We start from the raw sequence: 16,366 nt of genomic DNA on the forward strand, positions 1-16,366 counted from the left end.
ATGGATGGCTGGAGAGATGGATGGATGGTTGGAGAGATGGATGGATAGATGGATGGATGGATGAATGGATGGATGGAGAGATGGATGATGGTTGGAGGGATGGAGAGATGGATGGATGGATGAATGGATGGAGAGATGGATGATGGTTGGAGGGATGGAGAGATGGATGGATGGATGGATGAATGGATGGATGGAGAGATGGATGATGGTTGGAGAGATGGATGGATGGAGAGATGGATGGAGAGATGAAGAGATAGATGGATGGATGGATGGATGGATGGAGAGATGGATGGATGGATGGATAGATAGGGAGATGGATGGATGGATGGATGGAGAGATGGATGATGGATGGAGTGATAGATGGATGGATGGAAATATAGAGAGATGGATGGATGGATGGTTGGAGGGATGGATGGATGGATGGATGGTTGGAGGGATGGATGGATGGGGAGATGGATGGATGGATAGGAAGATGGATGGTTGGAGAGAGGGATGGATGGATTGATACCCACAATGATGCGGTCAGTCACTAATGTGTTGGTCTGGTTTGTATGCAGGAGTGTCCAGCGCTGCTCCGGCTCCAGATGGTCGAGCTCAACAGGTGCTGTCGGGGGGGCGAGAGGTCTGACATCTGCTGTCCTGCACACACACACACACACACACACATCATTATAAATGCACACATTTAAATATGTATCCATCTATTCCTGCTGCAGCACAGCCTTTAAAACAGTAACACGACACATGTTCAGACGCGGTTCTCCTGTCTCTCGTACATCAGCCCATATCAGCTCACCTGTAGCAAACACACACTTCTGTATCTCGCACAAATTACTGAAATCTACAGCGCTTATGGATGTGCAAACATATCAATCTGCAATCAAAAACACATTTCAATAGCAAATCAAACATTTCTCTTCACATTCTTACAGCACCAAATGAGTTGTGCTGACATTTCTATTTTTAACTCTATTTTTAATGTAATTTTGGGAGATAAATATACAACAAAGTTTCCTGACAACTGTATTAAGACTCCAACTCTTCATATTACAGAAAATATTAACATGCATAGATCAAAATAGGAGCAGAACATGGAACGCCAATGTTAGCACAATATTACAGAAAAATATCATTCATAAAATGCATTAAGCACACACACTTTAGAAACTTTAAAACTGAGTACAAAACACTGTAAACAAGCTAAAGTTATCTTATCATAATGAAAAAGCGTAAATAGGTCTATGTTAAATACACTCTAATGTATAAATATTAGAATTTCTTGCTATTTATGTACATTTTCCTGATGTTTTGTGTTACATTTGATATTATTTAGTTGCATTATTTTAGTTTCGTCGTTGTGTGTACTGTGTGTGTGACCCTATTGACCATGTTTATAATGTCTGTATTATGGTGGCTGCATTATCAACTTTATTAGTCAAGTTCAAAAGTAAAGAACACAATGTCCCTTTATTATATACATTATTAATAATGTGCATATGCATTCGGATATCAGACTTTATATTTCAGCATCAGGAGTAAAAAGTTTAACATTTTTAACTGAGATGATATTGTAGTCAGTGTATTTGCACTTGATCCTGTGAGTGTGTGAGGTTAGCAAGCGAACGCCAGTGTGTTCTCGTTAGCACCAGGAGTCTTTGGCTAAATTGGGCAACAAGCGCCTCGACTTCGACAAGCACCTGCTCTCTCTCTCTCACACACACGTACAGCTGTCACTCAAACTCTGAAACGCCCACCAGGGCAACAATAGAGCCCAGCCTCTCCGAGAGAGCGTATGATCCGCACCGCATGCGTCTCTTCTCACTCATCCCACATGTACATCTTCCTTCAGGCTAGATTCACTTTCCCTTGCCTTTACAAGAAATCACTGAGGAGGTGCATTATTATTATAATATCAGATGCAACACTTCATTTCAAGGGTCCACTTTAGACATAACTAAGTCACTTTGCAACTACATGTCAACTAGCAGCCATTATGTAAGCAATAAGGCACGAGAGGCTGTATCGTTAATGAGTAACGGCTGAAAGGCGTTGTTAGGCTCGACGCGAAGCGGGGATAGCCCACGATACAGCATGTGCCTCGAGTACCTTATTGCTTTTATAAAACGGCTACCACACAATAAAAATATTAAAGTAAAAAAAAATGTATTGGTGCAACTTTCATTAAGTAAATCACTAAAAGCCTTCCTTCCGCCAGAAAAAAATAGTCCCTGACCGTGAACAGCAGCAACGCTGTGTGATATGCATGGAAGCTCAAATAAACACAACATAGGAACGCAGTGTAGCGCAGTGATACAGAGAACCGTTGGGTGAAGCGTGCTTTATGCCGAGCGCGAGCGTCACGTGACCAAACCGGAAAACAGGTCTCATCGCATCTGCTTGTCACGACCGTAAACTGACTACGCTATCTATGGATTTTTTAGGTAATCAGCTAACCTACTTTGTTTTTGGCGTTTTATTCCATTTGAATTTCTAAACGTTACTGTGAAGAAGAAAAAATATAAAACGTTATATCAATCTGCACATGTGAGGGACATTCATTGGTTATGCTAATCTTTGCTCGCTCCTTTTAAGTTATCTTGAGTAAAACCCCCCCAAAAAATCGTGAAGCACATACAAAAGACCAGAAAAGGAAGGGATGAGACCTATTTTACAGAATGTGGAAGTAAGTTGTGCGTAGAGCCTATTGACCAATCAGAATCAAGGATTGGAACTAACATTTTATAAAGCTTAAACACTTTATCTTGATTATCCACTGCAGACATTCAACTAGTAATTGTGCAACTACATAGATTGTAGATATATCAATACTTTATTCATCCGCTAGGCTAGGGACATCAAGCTTCCAGTAACAACAAATAAAAGACAAGCAGCTCAACATAAATAAATAAATAAATAAACACGTCAACTAGAAGTTATTAGAGTAGTAGACTGTGCTTACTTTATTTTGATAATCAACTTTAGACATTTTAACTTTGCAAATACGTCAACTTATTCTCCTAACCCGAGCCCGCTACTATAATGAGAGTTAGTTGGCATAGTTGCGAAAGTTACTTATCGTTAGTAAATGTCTAAAGTGGGCCATCAAAATACAGTGTAATGTAATATTGACAATCAAACAGGCCCACTAAAGTATTTCCATTACTTAAAACATGGTAATACTATAGATTGCTATTCGTACACAATAGTTCTGGATTGTCAAATTGATGTTTTGTGGTATTTACATGGGACTTTGAAGATCAAAACACGGTAAACAACAATAGTGCCATCACACAGGAAGATCTTTTAGTATTTTCTGATCACTAAATTCACATACCACAGTATTTACATCGAAGTTAGAACTAAAAGTCGCTTGTATATGAAGACTCACAGAAGAGGAAGTACAGGTGTGTGTGTGTGTGTGTGTGTGTTCACAAACACAAGAATGCTTTCAAGAACTGTTTATACACCAATTTATTTCCCCCGAATGCCTCTACAGGCAAAAACAAGTGCAGTAAACCGTTTTGAGCAACAAACCAGTGTGTTTATGATAATAAAACAATAAAAAAAAGATAATAGTTTTCAATAATCAAGTAGCATAGACTGTTTTTGCACAGGAGGCTGATGACACTGAGCAATCAACTTACAAACACGTTTTGATGGTAAAAGTAAGGTGGATAGTTTCTGTCTCTCTCCAGCACGTAAAGAGTCTCATCATGTGTTTCAATAAACTATGAGGAGCTTTTGACAGATGGCATATGGAGTGTGTATAGGGGAGGAGACAGACTCGCTGCTGGATTACACTAATGATTCTTTACAAACATCAAGTTACCTATACTATACACATTATCATAACTATTTTATCTTTTGGAATTTTTGGAAATCATACAACTCTCAATATGTACATTTTCTGTAAGCATTTCATAACTTATAGATGTGCTAAAAACCAGAACACAATCTGTATCCTAAAATACAACGTGCAAAGCTTTTCCTTTCATTTTGAGGAAGTTAAGAAACACAATGGTTCAATTCTCATGAACACATGAATATAAAGTCCCCATGTAGTCAATAATTTTATCCCATAAAACGCACCAAAATTAAATATTTAAACGTTTTAGGTTTTTTTTCAATAATTTGTTCTTGCCTCATTTAGTATGCGCGGTTCAATAAATATGCAAATGAGCCCGGCCTCCACTCACTCGACGATCACACGTTGATCAGATCTCACGGTGACGTCAGCGAATTCACACCGTGTTTTTGAGACTGTCTTTGGTTCACTGAAAATACTCGACTTATGAACTTACACATGGATTGTCTTAAAGGGATACTCCACTTTTATTTGGAAATAGGCTCATTTTACAGCTTCCCCAGAGTTAAACTGTTGAGTTTTAGGCCGTGTGTCTACCAAAACGTTTTTAACCAGCTGAAAACGCCGTAATTTGGGCGCTTGAGAGCGTTTTGGCAGCGCAGCGTTTTTTCCGTTGAGACGTTTCGTTGCTATGATACAGGATATCCGCAGCAGTTTGAATTTTGTGACAGTTGGTCGGTGTGGTATTAGTCCCGCCCCTCCTCCACTGTGATTGGACGGCTGGGTAAAAAGTGACAGTGATGAGCGCTGCGTTTTATCCAAAGTTGAACATTTTTCAACTCCCAGCGACCAGTAAAAAACGCTGGGCGCTCGGCGCTTCTGTGTGAAAAAAAACGCTCAGCGCCTCGGTACGCTCATGGCGTTTAAAAAACGCCGCGCTCCCACTGAAAACAATTGAAAACATACGCCAGGCTGTTACCGTTTTTGAATCCATTCAGCCGATCTCCGGTTCTGGCGGTAACACTTTTAGCATAGCTTAGCATACATCACTGAAGTGCACAAGACCATTAGCATTTCTAAAAAAAAATGACCAAAGAGTTTCAAATTTTTTTCTATTTAAAACTTGACACTTACGTAGTTACATCGTGCACTAAGACCGATGGAAAATGTAAAGTTGCGATTTTATGAAAAATTTGCTACTTTCCGTCACATTGGAAAGGATCGTCATATCATTACGCCGGCTGCACTCATGGTACGGCAGTAAAGTTTCTTGATTATTACGCAGTAATGAGAGTATAGTTTCCCCTAGAAAACTGCAACTTTACATTTTCTGTCGGTCTTAGTGTTTTTAAATAAGTTTTAAATAGGAAAAATGTTTAAATGTATTTTTTTGAGAAATGCTAATGGTCTTGTCCACTTCAGTGATGTATGCTAAGCTATGCTAAAAGTGGTACCGCCAGAACCGGAGATTGGCTGAATGGATTCAAAAAACGGTAAAACTCAACAGTTTTACTCTGGGGGAGTTGGAAAATGTTTCCAAAAAAAGTGAAGCATAATAAAACACCACATAGACACATAAATAACATTAAAAGCTGGATTTACACCACAAAATGTGGTAACCTGTACATTAAAGAACCTGCTTTAACACATAAAAAATACTTTTGTTAGTATAAATTAGGATTCAGTGACAGGCATCACTGAATAAAACCAGTTCATTTACCATTTTAAGTCACGTTGTCTGTATCACAACAATGTAGCGTACTAATGTTTGTTTCATACTCACTATTTTAAAACCCTGAATTACAGTATGAACTAAAGAGAAAGTGCTCAAAACCTCCAGCTCTGCGGTCATCTTACCTGTTTATCCATGTACCCGATGTCTAGATATCTGAACGCTTCTCTGTTTTTCTCTTGCTCTCTCTCTCTCTCTCTCTCTCTCTTCTCGAACACATTCTGTCTAAAACAGCGTGACCTCCATTTCCCCGTGTGGCTCGCGGGGTTCGCACAGCCCTCTGCAATATTGCTTTTAAACGAGTTCCTATAAACAAACAATTACAAGAGAGGATGACTTATCTGCCTCAATGGTTTCACTATGGGGAAGCGTTTCATTTAAGATTTCACAGTCCCTTAGAAGAGAGAACAGGGGCTAAACCAAACATACATTCATTTTCCCAGGCCCTCACACACACACACACACACACGACAAGATATATGTGCAAAAAGAAACGTCATGCCCATTAAAACGCATGGGCGTGTGCAATCTATTAGTTTTGGAAACCCCGCACATATACAGTATATAGATGCGCACTCCCTTGTCTATTTTAACAGTTCTTCTCAGTTGCATTAATCTTTGTCACACGATTTATAGTTTATGGTAGCATGACCACATAGTAAATTAAAATATAGGTCAATTTGTGGCCTCCTTCAGCCATTAAGTTTGAACGGCCACAGCAATAATATTACATTAATGGATGAGTGTGCGGACGCGAATAGCGGACCCGATCGATAGATGTGTGTGTGTGTGTGAGGTGCGGTCAAGTCTGAACACACCAGTAATCACACTACCGGACTCCTTCGCAAAGAGAGATGATGAACCTGCTGACACTTTATTTTGATGCTCCTTCTGAACATTAACTGACTATGCTTTGCACCATGTCAACTTATTCTAACCGTAATCCTTCCAGTCGGATATTTTACCAACACCCCAAGGGTTAGTAGATGTGTGCAACGTTACTGATAGTCAACAGAAAGTGTTAAAGGGACCATCAAAATGAAGTGAAACCGAATCTGTGTGGAGCTCCAGGGAGAAGAACTGTGTTTTCGCAGTTTGCAATTAATTAATTAATTAAAAGTCTCACCGGCCGACCCGGGCGCCGTTACATATTTAAAACCTAAACTAATCTTGACAAAATATATATCATTTCAAAGCATATTTGGTGACTTATGTACAAAATAAATGACAGAGGAGCCGTAATTCATCAATTTGCAACAAGAATATTTTCATACTCATGAGGTGTTCAGACTTTTATTTTGAAATAGCGATAAACACGAACAATCATGAACCTCAGTTTGTTTTCATGCCAAGAGTTCAAAAGATGACATCCATTCAGTTTTTATTTTATTTTATTTTTTTTGAAAAAAAAAGGTCTGAAAATGTTTTAAATATAAAGAAAAAATAAAAGATTCATGATTTGTGATGTTGCAGCGAACTATAACGTTCTTTTTATGTTTATTAAAATTGGATTCATATTAAAATCTGCCAACTTCCCATGCCACTTCTGAATAGGATGTCTACTTCATAAATTGTATGAAAATTTTGGAAATATATGTTCAGATCACACAAGACATATTGAAATCGAGGCGCCCTTATATGGGCAGTAATGGAGTCTGGTTGTCACCTAGTGGAAGTGTTTGGTACTGCAGGTATCTATCTATCTATCTATCTATCTATCCATCCATCCATCCATCCATCCATCTATCCATCCGTCTATCCATCCATCCATCTATCTCTCCATCCATCCATCATCCATCCATCTCTCCATCCATCATCCGTCCATCTATCTATATATCCATCCATCCGTCTATCCATCCATCCATCTATCCATCCATCCATCATCTATCCATCCATCATCCGTCCATCTATCTATCTATCCATCCATCCGTCTATCCATCCATCCATCTATCTATCCATCCATCATCTATCCATCCATCCATCCATCCATCTATCCATCATTCATCCATCCATCCATCCGTCTATCCATCCATCTCTCCATCCATCATCCATCCATCCATCTATCTATCTATCTATCTATCCATCATCCATCCATCCATCTCTCCATCCATCATCTATCCATCCATCCATCCATCTCTCCATCCATCATCCATCCATCCATCCATCTATCCATCCATCCATCTATCCATCATCCATCCATCTCTCCATCCATCATCGATCCATCCATCTATCTATCCATCCATCCGTCTATCCATCCATCCATCCATCTGTCTCTCCATCCACCATCCATCCATCCATCCATCCATCCATCCATCCATCCATCCATCCATCTATCTAGTTATCTTCATCCATCCATCATCCATCCATCCATCCATCTATCTATCTATCTCCATCCATCCATCCGTCTATCCATCCATCCGTCTATCCATCCATCCATCTATCTATCTATCTCCATCCATCCATCCGTCTATCCATCCATCCGTCTATCCATCCATCCATCCATCCATCTATCTCTCCATCCATCCATCCGTCTATCCATCCATCCATCCATCCATCTATCTCTCCATCCATCATCCATCCATCCATCCATCCATCCTAACTAAACTTGCTTAATCTGAGCCTAAACAATAGTATGTATACATGTGCGTATAAAGCATAAAAGCATATATCCTTGACGCGGAAGGATATATGACATCTAGCATCAATAGAAACGTCTGCCGTTACTTCACATTTTTATGTCACAACCTTGAAAACAAAGGATTCATATCGCTCAGATGGTTTAAAAAAATTTCCTTATGCATATGCACACACATATGCCCTCCTCTAGAGTAACACGTCTGCCCCTGGCCTGTCCTTTTGTCCTGCTTTTTCATTGTCCCGGATCCCCCTTGCGTCTGGTTACCCCGAAGCATCTGCCGAGGCATTGTCCCCGACCGTGTCACACAAACAGAGCTCAATTAGGGAGCCGTTCTCTCTGCAGAAACACCACGGTTTAAGCCTGTAGCCTGTCATAGCACCTGCCACACACATGTCCATCACTGTAACCAAAGCCCTCTTCAATTACACGCCACTAAAAATAGCATCTGAGGACCTTAACTGCGCCTGTAATGCTAGAAAGCTCGTGGCATTAATTGTTAAACACTGTTTTTGTGAATGTGTACACCCCCAGAAGGCCGACGGCCACTTAAGACGGGATTTTGATATTCAATATGGTGAATGAATGAGTTAGTAGTCATTGACGAAAAGTGTGTGCGAGTTCGACTCGTGGTGCGCCACTATGATGAAGGCATATTGATAACACTTTACAATAAGGCTCATTGGTTAACATTAACTAAGATTAATTGCAGTTCATTATTAGTTCATTAATGTTAACGAATGAACCTTATTGTAAAGTGTTACCGGCATCAAAATATCAAACATATCTGAAGATAAAAAAGCCAAACTGTTACGAAACTTGGGTTGAAGATCCAAATGCAGCTTTATTGGGACAATCCAGAATCATAATCCATATAATAACAGGCAAAAGGGCAAACAATCCCAATGAGCAACAGGGCCGAACACTAGAGACGTGCAATTGGCATTAGTATAATTAAAAGGAAGGGAATAATAGTATTTAATAGTCTGTTGTTGGTTTGTTTAGCTGAGCAATCCATGGAACAAACAAAACAAGCCCTGAAAATTGATAAAAGAACAAATATAATATTAGAATGCACATTTCCTGAAGAAAATGTGAAGAGGTGCTCGCAGCGGCAAAACTCGCCACTCGGTTGCTAGGACGTATGCTGCAATGTTGTACATGATTGCATAAAAGCCAACAACCACATCTGTACTATGTTCTGGTGCTGAGATATGGCTTATTCATGTGTTCAGGTGGTTGCTAGGGTGTTCCTAGGCAGGTGCGGGTGTTTTCTGGGTTGTTGCTATGGTATTGGTATTCATGGAAATGGAGACACCCTTATATGGGCAGTAATGGAGTCTGGTTGTCACCTAGTGGAAGCGTTGGGTACTGTTGGTATCTATCTATCTATCTATCTATCTATCCATCCATCCATCCATCCGTCCATCTGAGTGGTTGCTAGGCAGTTACTAAGGTATTTTGGGAGGTTGCTAGTGTGTTCTGGGTGGTTACTAGGCAGTTGCTAAGGTGAGTGGTTGCTAGGGCATTTCTAGGCGGTTGCTAGGATGTATATTTATATGTATATTTGATGGTTGCTATGGTGTTACTAGGTATCACAGATGGTTACTATGGAGGTTTTACAGTACATAGTTCTTAAAATCTTTAGTAACGAGTGCCTTTAGAACATTTACCCTGTTCTGAACAGCTGGATTACCAAACACACTATGCAGAAAAGGCCCCTCCCCCCTCATAGGTGGAAACACCCCTTACTGCTGATTGGCTACAAGTGTTTTGGTCCTCAGTCCAATTCCCATTCAACAGCGTTTCTCAGAAATCGCTTACTGCACCTTTAAACGCAGAAACATCCAAGCACATAAAAAAGAGCAAAAAGAAAAAAAAGGATCCATTCATTTATCATGTCATAACAGCATTAACATGCAAGGTTAAAGCTAAGCACAGCACATATAGGCTCTGGATGTTGACCTCTGACCTCCAGCTACTTCCACATGTCAGGGTACGATGAATCCTGTCGTTAACGTGTAAACGGGTTTGCCCCACGCCTCATTGAAACCACTGACCTCATTAACTGGCACCATCAAAGATCTATTTAAGCATGTTTCACTGGGCCTTTACAAACGCAACATTAACAATGAGAGACAAGAAGGTTATAGCAAAAGATGTGCTCCAATACGTCACGCCGGTTTCAGCGAGAGTGAGTGATTGGGTTGTAAACCGCATGGAAAAGTGAGAGCGACATCAAAGTCAAAGAGACTTTAAAGCATCAAGTATTATGTAATATCTTCAATATTTGAATTCATAAAGTGTACATGTCAAGTATATTTATATAGTGCCTTTCACAATATAGATTACATCAACGCAGCTTCACAGTATCAATCAAAACATTATAACAATGTTCGTTTCTCAGTGGAAAAACATCCACGTTCGGTAGAGCTGATCAAGGGTATTAATGACTGGTTAATTAATTAGTTAGACAACAATAGTGTAGTGGATTTAATAGAGTTAATAAACTAGATGTTAAAAGTATAGTTGATAAAAAAAAACATGATTTGTTTAAATATTCGGGGATATTAAATACAAAGAGTGGATAATGTGCTAAACACACACACACACACGCATTATAAACCATGAACCAAGCCAACGAGGTGAATCACAACATTACAAACTTTTATTTGAAGAAAACAAGTATAGGAGAGGGAAAGAAATACAATCGATGGAGAAATATCAAACTACTTACTTAAAAACGTTGATATTTACGAGCTAAATATGCAAATACATACTTCAGTATTTTGCGAGCGCAGAGAGATCGCCTCGGGAGTGGGCGGAGCTAACGCGCTCTTTTAGCGCGTTTTGCTCGTTTCGACTCTCTGATTGGTGGAATTTTCTGCAAAGCATCATGGGTAATGTAGTTTTCCCACCATTAATGCTGTTAAACACGATCATTTTAAAAGTAAGTTGAAATAATTTGACCTGACTGCATCAGCAGAAGCAAATACCAACCAATAGCTCACAGTAAAGGTTCATAAGCTATTGTTAAAAATCGGTTTGGAGAGATTGAATGAAGTTTTTACTGTTGCACGTTATTGTGAATTCATCCGGTCATAAAACATAAAAGGTCCAGTTTTTGAGTTCTTAAAACCTCGTAAATCTAGTTTAATACTACATTAGAAAAGCCAGCAGATGCTCACAAGAGCAAAGCAAGAGCTTCAGATTGTTATTAGAAAGATCACTGCACTACTAATATACAGTAAGTTAAAATATAATATAATATCTCTCATATTCAATGCAACCATCAGATCCGAAGCATTTATGAAATAGCAATTATCTTGTGACTGACAGCGTTACCCTTAATCTGCTCACAAACTTTTTGGCTTAAGAACTGCAGCTAATTAACCACACACACAAAAACAGGAATGCATTTAAATATTGATCGTCACACACACGCACACACATGCTGCTCGAGTATTATGTGTGTGCGAGTATGATTATGAATATTTTAGGAGCACATTTAACACGGTGAAGCCACACAGCTTCGGAGAGGGATTTGAGCCCACTCATCAGCTAATGACCCTGGGCGCTTCCAGCAAACCTCTTCATATTTTAAAGAAAGTCGATAACGCAAGCAGCCCAGTCAGCAGCATTAAGATTCATACAGACGCCACGGGACCTGAAAAAATTAATAACACGCGTGCCTAACAATCCATCCTGTGATTTAGAGCAGGACTGAACCGCTCTGCTCGAGATGCAAAGTGGTAATGAAAACACATCCGAGATGAATTCTGAACACGCGCCCTTTCAAAACCTTCGAAACAAACATCTCGGTCTCTTTTCAAAAGTCATTTGCAAAAAGTCATTTAAAGTTAAATAATTATTAAAAATGTGTTGAGGGTTGATGACGATATCACTAAATCCATTTAAAGTCCCCCTGAAGTCGATCATTTTATACCTTGAAACTCATCTTTGATCACCAAAATGACAACCGTGCCTCATTTAGTATTCGCGGTTCTATGAATATGCAAATGAGCCCCGCCTCCACTCACTCACTCAGAGATCCACTGGTTGGCGATCACACGTTGATCTGATTGGTTTCAAGGTGGTTTGTGACGTCAGAAACACCAAACCGTGTTTTGGTTCACTGAAAATATACTTATGACTTATGAACTTACACATGGTGTGTGTTAAAAACACCACATACACACATAAACAACATTAAAAGCTGGAGTTTCACCACTGGGGGACTTTACAATAAATTAAACAAATTAATAATAATCAGAACTATCAGTTTTCGTAATACACCAAGTCTTGTCGCCAACGTGCAAGAAAGAAAAGACACAAAAACACCCAAAAGCGCTTGATCTTTCATTCTTTCTTGTTTATCACCTATTGAAAGTTTGGCCTCAGCCACATGCACTCACAGCATCATCTCTACAGCGAAGCTGGGCCGATCTCCCAGACCCAGAGAGGCTAGACAACATATGGCGCCCGCCGTCTCTCAACAACGGTTCTGTGACAGTCTCACACACACAGAGAGAGAGAGAGAGAGACAGAAGAACCTGCTGTAAGAGGAAATCCCACAAATCGACTTCATCCTGATGCATCTTTAGTTTGACCTTTGGATAAAGTCTGCTGGTGCACAACTTATTCTGGCAAAAGAAATAAAACAATTCTTTAAGCAGGGTTTGACATTAACTCTTGTCCACGCGTCCAGGGTAAGTGGATTTTTTGAAGGAGCAAGTGAAAGACAATTGTACTTCTGAAACGTTTTGAACAAATCGTTTGAGTTAAAGATTCAATGACTCATTTATAAACAACTGCCTCATTCTTGGATTTTAGCTATTTGAATGTATCAGTTGAGTCAAAGATTCAGAGACTCATTCGTAAAAACGAACACATTCTTTGATATACAGTATCAGCCATTTGAACGAATCGGTTGAGTCAAAGATTCAATGACTCATTCATTCATAAATAACTGCCTCATTCTTGGATATATCAGCCGTTTGAACAAATCGGTTGAGTCAAAGATTCAATGACTCATTCGTTCATAAATAACTGCCTCATTCTTGGATATATCAGCCGTTTGAACGAATCGATTGAGTCAAAGATTCAATGACTCATTCATTCATAAATAACTGCCTCATTTTTGGATATATTAGCCGTTTGACCGAATCAGTTGAGTCAAAGATTCAATGACTCATTCATAAATAACTGCCTCATTCTTGGATATATATCAGCCGTTTGAACGAATCAGTTGAGTCAAAGATTCAATGACTCATTCATAAATAACTGCCTCATTCTTGGATATATCAGCAGTTTGAACGAATCAGTTGAGTCAAAGATTCAATGACTTATTCATTAACAACTGCCTCATTGTTGGATGTATTATCTATTTGAACAATTTTTTTGGGTCAAAGATTCAATGACTCATTCATTCATAAATAACTGCTTCATTCTTGTATATATTAGCTATTTGAACGAATCAGTTGAGTCAAAGATTCAATGACTCATTCATAAAAAACTGTCTCATTCTTGGATATATCAGCAGTTTGAACGAATCAGTTGAGTCAAAGATTCAATGACTCATTAATGAAAAATCTGCTTCATTCTTGGATATACGTATTAGCCATTTCAACGAATCAAAGATTCAATGACTCATTCATTCATAAAAAACTGTTGAAGGTGTGGCGTGAGAGTGTGAGAATTGAATCAATTGCGTGAGTCTCACACTGAATGCATGAGAGTTGGCAATTTAAAAAAAATATTTAAGAAATTTTTAAAAATGGCATTTATATTCCTATAAAATTGGTCTTAGAACTCTTGTCAACAGTTGTCCTCCATGTGGTTCTTTGACGACATGCAATTTGATTGGTTGTGAATAACAAATCACAAATGTTAAAAGCCATCGAATAGACGGTAGCAAATCTAGACTGTGCATGATGATAAATCATCCTTAATTTTCATGCACACGCAGAACCACACGAGTTCTGCCATCTCTCTACAAATGCAAATGAACATCTGTGATGTGTAAAACAGCCCCAGAACACGATCACTAGCATCATTTCAAAACAAACCGCTAGCAATTTTCTTTGTTGTTGTTGAGAGCCGCAGAACTACTGCGGGTCTACAGAGGACAGTGGAAGTTGGATTGGGAAAGCCCTGATTGTCTCTCTGTGCAGTCATTTCCGTTGCCTCAAAAGAAAGCAAAGAGAAAACAGAGTGGATCAATAACTCATTAGAGCGAGGCTATCAGTAAACTGGAGTACCATGAGGACGGTAATGGCCAGCAGAGACTGACTGCGAAACACACAGCAAACGCCCAATCCATCAGTCCTCTGCAAAACAGACACTTGTGATGAATATCATTAGCGCCTTTCTCAATACTAGGTCAAACCCTATACAAAACCAAAGACAATCTCAATCTCAGTTTTATGTTTGCATGACATGTGGACTCAATCCTTATCTAAAATAATCAAATTCATTCGTCACAATCTGTATATGAAATGTCATTTACACTTGAAAGCGTTGTTTATTGAAGAGTGCGCATACGTGAGAACGAGCCGATGAGTGAATCTGGAAATAAAGCGAAATAACTGATAAAAGTTAGAAACAGTCCTCAGATGCATGTAACATCTAGCATTAAAATTATAGAACTCATTAAAATTAGAAGTTATTACTCCACCACATGCATGACATCATTAACCAACGTGGATGAACGAACAATTTGCGACAATAGTTTCGGGAAACAATAGTGACTAGCTAGTGGGATGCATCATATGAAACACACTACTGTCTATGAATCTTTGCATAAGATGTTAAAGGAGTAGTTCACTTTTGAAAAAACTTTGGCTGATAATTTACTCACCCCCATGATGTCATCCAAGATGTCCATGTCTTTCTTTCTTCAGTCGAAAAGAAATTAAGGTTTTTGATGAAAACATTCCAGGATTTTCTCCATATAATGGACTTCAATGGGAACCAAACGGTTCAAGGTCCAAAAGACAGTTTCAGTGCAAACTGTTCAAAGGGCTTTAAACGATTCCAGACGATGAATAAGCGAAACGATCGCTCATTTAATAAATAAATAACAAAGTTTAAGTTTTATAAAAACTTATTTAAACTTATAAAAACTTATGACACGAATCTTTTTTCGTGTCATTTGGTTCTGGAGTTGACTCAGGAAAAGATTTGTTCATTTTGATGAACAGGAGAGTCACGAACGCGCATCACAGAACAGAGCAAGGCGAGCATTTGAGCTTATAAAACTTAAACTTTGTTATTTATTTATTAAATGAGCGATGGTTTCGCTTGATAAGACTCTTATTTATCGTCTGGAATCGTTTAAAGCCCTTTGCAGTTTGCACTGAAACTCTCATTCAGACCTTGAACCGTTTGGTTCCCATTGAAGTCCATTAATCCTGGAATGTTTTCATCAAAAACCTTAATTTCTTTTCGACTGAAGAAAGAAAGACATGGACATCTTGGATGACATGGGGGTGAGTAAATTATCAGCAAAAGTTTTTTTTAAAGTGAACTACTCCTTTAACATCCACTCAGAGAACAGCTTAGTTTCAATACTCCGACAGTCGCCCATAACGATGCTAACAGCAGTTTTGCACAAGCACACATCACTCATGTTTCGTTCAAATGCAGTTATCTCTGTTGAAATAGAGTGAAGGTTAGAGACTGAGAGCCGTTTCTGTCATTTCCGTCTTGCTGCATCCGCTGAACACCAGCATGAGGACCCATATGTGCATCTAACACTCGGCTCCCAGCGGGCGCCAGCTTTGGCACCGATACTGTCCACACATCTGCCTAGCTGCCAATAGTGCCAGTTTGCACTGTCCTGGTTATCGGGGAAGCCCTGCTTCTTTCTCTCCATCTGCGCTGGCTAATGCAGATAATGCTGGAGGTCTGTTACCCCGACCCCAAAGCCTGTTAGTGTCAGTTTTCATGCATTCAGTAACTTGAGGTTTGTAATTCCATTCCCATTGCATGCACACAATCCTTTAAGTCGGTGATGAAATAAAAACATGATTTATAGGTCTTACATTTTTGACTGCGATCACTGTAAAAAAAAAAAAAAATTCTAACTTAAATTTTTAAGTACAACCAACTTAGGTGTTTAAGTCGCCTCAAATTAAAATACATTACATTGACTTAAAAAAATAGTTGAATATTGTATAAAAGTTTAAAGCAA

Source organism: Pimephales promelas, chromosome 1, assembly GCF_988280905.1.
Source record: "Pimephales promelas chromosome 1, fPimPro1.hap1.1, whole genome shotgun sequence".
Classification (NCBI taxonomy): Eukaryota; Metazoa; Chordata; class Actinopteri; order Cypriniformes; family Leuciscidae; genus Pimephales; species Pimephales promelas.